Source organism: Mus caroli, chromosome X, assembly GCF_900094665.2.
Source record: "Mus caroli chromosome X, CAROLI_EIJ_v1.1, whole genome shotgun sequence".
NCBI lineage: Eukaryota > Metazoa > Chordata > Mammalia > Rodentia > Muridae > Mus > Mus caroli.
This window is the reverse complement of record NC_034589.1, coordinates 75,417,884-75,423,647: the sequence shown is the minus strand read 5'-3', so window position 1 is coordinate 75,423,647 and position 5,764 is coordinate 75,417,884.

The window sequence follows — 5,764 nt, the reverse complement described above, 5'->3', positions numbered from 1 at the left end:
CTTTCTTTCTTTCTCCTTTCCTTTCCTTTCCTTCCTTTCCTTCCTTCTTTCCTTCTTTCCTTCCTTCCTTTCTTTCTTCCTTCCCATAGATATAAACCTGCCTTGGTATATCAAGTTGCAGTAGAGTTAAATGCATCTTCTATTAAGCCTTTTGAAGGCTCCTGAGTCAGATAAAAGGAACCCGGACTAAGACAACACAGTCAGAGACAGTTCCTGTTCGAGTTGTTAGGGATCTCACATGAAGGGCAAGCTGCATATTTGTTCCATATGTGCAGGTGGTACCTAGATCCATTCCATGAAAGCTCTTTGATTGGTAGTTCCATCTCTGTAAATTCATGTGGGCTCAGGCTAATTGATTCTGCAGATTTTCTAATGGTGTTCTTGAACCCTGTGGCTCCTTCAATCATTCCTCCCCCTTTTCTGTACAATTCTCCATGTTCCACCTAATCTGGACTGTGGGGTCTCTGCATTTGTTTCCATCAGCTGTTGAGTGAATTCTCTCAGAGAACAGTTTTACTGGGTCCCTGTCTGTAAGTATAGGAAAGTATCATTAATAGTGTCAGGGGTGGGCTCTCTCTTATGACGTGGGTCTCAAGTTTGGCCAATCGTTAGTTAGCCCTTCCTTCAATTTCTGCTCCATCCCTACCCCTTTGCATCTTGTAGGCAGGAAAAATTATGAGTTGAAGATTTTGTGGCTGTTTTGGTGTTTCTATCTCTCCATTGACTATCTTACCTGTTAAATGAAATGGCTGTTTCAGGTTCTATAACGCCCACTGTCCTAACTAAGGTTAGGTTCATCTCCATAAATTTCTGGCAGTGTGCTTGTCCTAGGTTTCTAGTTTATCCAAGAGATGGCACCCCAATCAATTCCAGTTCTTCTCCCTCTTTCATCCCCACTCTTGAAACTGCCGCTCTGTTTTCCCCCTGAAGCCCTCTTTCTACCACAAGTACACTTGCTCGACTGTTTTAATAGCAGCTTTATTCTTAATAGCCATAAACTGGAAACAACCTAGATGTCCCTCAACCAAAGAATGGATAAAGAAAATGTGGTAGAGTTACACAATAGAGTACTAATTAGCTATTAAAAACAAAGACATCCATAATTGTGCAGGCAAATGGATTGAACTAGACAATAACCTGGGTGAGGTAACACAGATGCAGAAAAACAAATATGGTATGTACTCAATTATAAGTGGATATTAGCCATAAAGTACAGGATAATCATGCTATAATTCAAAGACCCAAAGAAGCTAAGTAACAAGGAATACCTAAGGGAGAATGTTTGAATCTCACTGAAAAGAGAAAAGAAAAATGGACATCGTAGAATAACCAGAGAGAGGAACCTCATATAATTTTTCATTTGCCACAGATATTAGAGTTTGTTACCAAGTCAGTGCCAATAACAAATTGTTAAATTAAATGTTATTTTAAGCTTCATGAGCAGGCTAGTTTTTAAACTCTTTTTTAATAATCTTAGTATTTCCAAAATATTCAGATGTTTAAATATAATTTATATTGTGAAGTTTTATTTAAAGTTCCTGTAAGATTAAGGTTATGGAAAAATTTAATAAAATCAGTACACATAAAATGAGAAAGCAAGACACTCCCTGGGTCGTTTACTATATTTTAATATGCTTCTAGTAAAATACAAACATAACCTTTTTTCTCAGATGAAAAAGCTAAGTGAAATTAGAAAATGGCCTCTTGACATTCTCAATGCTACAATAATGGGCTGATTTGAAAATTACTGTTGTTGAAGTTCAGATTCTTTCCAATTGATTCAAAATAAAATAAAGGAAAACATTATTTTTAATGACACCAGCCATTAGAAACTTCGTAGACTTTTGTAGGGTTGGTATTTAAGTAAATAAATATACCTGAGGAGGTTTAAATGCATACTGTACTATGCCAAATATCCCGGCCAACCTAATAAATATAAACTCTGTTTACCAGTGTGTCAGTCTTTCTATTAAAAGTGAATGAGAGTCAAAGAGTAGCAAAATTCATAAGTTAAACAGAATAATAATTCTCTTTCTCAATACATCACTTTCAAAGTTTGATGTGGTATGCACACTACAATTAATTATGCCTTTTGATACAAATATTATAAAGTGGCCCTAAATAAAGCTATGCAAACTATTTCAAGCTTTAAAAATATTAAGATTGTGAATTTATTCTGCAACATTCTCTGCTATAACCTTACTTAAAACCTCTCAAGAATCATCTTTTCACCAAAAATTATTCAGTTATCTAACATTTCACAATTATATGACTAGATCATGCTTTTTAACACTTAACCGTTTTTTTTTTTTTTTCCAGTACTGGTGACCAGATCCAGAACACTATACTATATAGTCTTCTTTCATTGAACTATATCTTAATCCACCTTGTTTTCATGCTTTTAAATTTGAACAACTGTAATTTAAAATAGAAAAAATATACTGATATAGCATTCAACTATAAATATCTGAAGTAAATAATAATAAATAAACTAAATACTGAAGTAAATACTTGGGAACTGCTGAACTAAGACTGGGGCCTGGTGGGGATTGGAAGAGTAAGGATAAAGTTGGGGAAGAAGTGATAGAAGGAGAAACTATGAGAGATTTTTAATGGGGGTAGCATTTAGAGGATGATGTGGAAACCTAGGGCAGTGAAAACTTCCTAGAATCTTTTGGGTGAGCCTAGCAATGACTCCTAGAAATGAAGGATATGGAATCTGAACTGGACATCTTCTGTAACCAGGGAAGGCTTCCAGTAGTGGGACTGGGACACAAGGACATCCAATGGATGGTCTAACGTGAGGCCTACTCCACAAGAAGGTGACCTGCCTAACACTGCCTAGGTAGCCAGGACACAGAGAACTGGATTAGAAACAAACATGACTTGCAAGAAATCAATAAAATGAATGAATAAATAAATAAATAATAAAAATGCCTCCTAATGATACAATGAATTATTTGTGCATTGGTGTCTAGATCAGTTGTCATCAGAAATGCATCCTTGGGCAGCTAATCTGAACAGATGCAGAGACTCACAGCCAAACATTGGGTGAACCTCCATGGAAGAGAGTTAAGAAGGATTTTAGAAGCCAAAGAGGAAGAGGACACCTGGAGATCATTGCTCACAGAATCAACTAACTAGGGATCATAAAGGCTCCCAGAGACCTAACTGAAAATCATAGTTCTATGCCAGTTCTCTGCATTTGTGTTATGTAGCCAGAATTTGCTATATTCCCCTCTTCTCCACACTTTTTCTACCCTTTCAACTCCCTAACCCTAGATAAGAGAGAAAAGAAGAATAGAAAGGAAGGGGGCAACATTATTGTTAGACAACTTCCTGTTGATTAGGGCCATCAAGTTCCTTGGAGCAAGTTTGAATTTCATCATCATGATACCTAATTTCTTCTCCTTTATTCTTTGTGCACAGCTATTTAACAAACCACAACCAACAAAAAACCAACAGCAACCAACCACCAAACAATTCTCCCATACCTCTCAGGACCCTAGCATTTATGTGCCCTCAGAAAATTCCCTAGAATTCCAAACATACATAATCACAGAAACTATCTGACACTGACAAAAATCACATCCCTGAATGAGGCAAATCATGGCTACTGTGTAAAATCTGAAGCAGCCTCATATCCCATACCTGAGATTAAAATACAAACATGTAATACTTCTGTATATTTTTAAGAAACTAAAATTCCCAAATTGTCACATATTTTTATGGTTGTTTGGCTTAGGGTTTTGTGGGACTCAAAAACAGTAGAAGCAGGGGCCATCTCTGTCTCTTTTGCCTTCTCTTGAGACCATTTCCCCTTATTGGGTTGCCTTTTCCAGATTTGATGGGAGAATTTGTGCCTACCTTTGTTGTTATATTGCTATGCTATGTTCAATCAATATTCCTGGGAGGCCTGCTCTTTTCTGAACAGAAAAGGAGGAGCAGTGAATCTGGAGAAAGGTGGAGGTGGGAGGAGAGACCTGAGAGGAATGGAGGTACAGGTAACTGTGCTTGGGTTATAGTTTATGAGAGAAGAATAAATAAAAAGAAAAAAAAAGAATTGCATTTGATTAATGTCATCTAAATAATACATTTCCTCTTTTTATGTTTTTTTCAATACTTACCAAACCATTTTATTATTAATGATAAATATTTAAATAAATTTATTTCAAGTATGCTTATGAAAATATAAACAGGAAACTATCAGACAAACTACTATAAATATCAAAAGCAACCTAAAGTCATTACACATTTTACTCTATGCCAAGAAATATGCAGTAGAAAATTTTGTTGCAAAGAATCACCTTCTTGAATTTTTCAACCTAATCTTGAAAAGTGGAGAAGTAGTACATGGTTAATTAAGCATGATATTGTTTACTGTTAGTACGACTCTCATAAGATTTTTTTTTATGAATTCTCTCAAGTAAATGAGCTTTTAAACATGCTGTCTATAATACAAGTTTTAGAGTTTATTTTTAAATTCTTTTTAGACATGTATGATTGTAGTGGCTATTCCTGGTTGTCAACTTGACTATATCTGGAATGAACTACAATCCAGAATTGGAAGGCTCATCAGTGACCCTAATCTAGAGGCTTGGAGATAGAAGTTTCTGACCTGGATCTTGGTATAGAGATCTTGTGGTCTGGTGGCTATGGACTCGAGAAGATTAAGACAGGGAGATCTCCTAGTTCAAGGTCATCTGAGATTAATGGCACACACCTTTAATCGGGGCTACACCTTCTGCTGAAGACTATATAAGGACATTGGAAGAAGGAAAGCTCTCTATGCTTCGCCTGCTTGCCATGTGGTACTGAGCAACTGCTAGATCCTTGGACTTCCATTCACAGCTGGTACTGACCATTGTTGGGAGATGGACTGCAGACTGTAAGTCATCAATAAATTCCTTTACTATATAGAGACTATACTGTGAGTCTAGAGAGCCCTGACTAATACAATGATGATACTTAAAATTCAAGACTTTTGGAAGGTAAAGTCCATTAACAACTACATAATAAGTTTCAGACCAGGATTTACTACTTGGAACCAATTTCAAAACAAAATTCTTCAAAAATCTTGTCTCTTCTGTTACCTAAATAAAGCTGAAATATTTCTACTATACTTGAATTAAGTCAGTCTTTCAACAAAACAGTGAGGATAAAGACTACCAAAGCACTGCAGAATGCTTTTAAAATTATTTACATTCCCTGCACATGAAGGGGGTTTGTGAAGCATTAGAAGAAGCTATGTGTGCTCTATGTAATTTGTTGTGGAGATTTCACCACCACAAAGCATAGGCTTTAAGTGATGCTCTGTCACTCAAAGCTGTAATTTTTTTTCCTTAAATTAGCTCTCCTCTCTCTGGTAAATCTCATTATGATGGAAGGATGGTGGATACCTAACTATCAACAGAATACTTCAAGTATTTATTACATATCTCCCTTACTTATGTTTCCTTTTCAGATGGGATGTAAGTGCACTTGAGAATATTTTAAAGGGTATATGGTCTGTATAGGTTAGAAAAGGAGAAAAAGAATACATTTTTTAAAAAATAATAATTAAGGGGCCGCAGACATCCGGCACCCTCCCAGCTGGAAGACAGTGGTCTGCCCTGCACAGGAGCCCTCTGCCGCAGGAGCAGGGAGCACATCTTGGATCCAGGACTCCACCGAACTTAGGAACTTAGTCTGCACAGCTGAGAGTGTGCACCACAGAGGCTGACAGCTTCTGTGACCTGCCAAAGCAACACAGCATCTGGGAAAG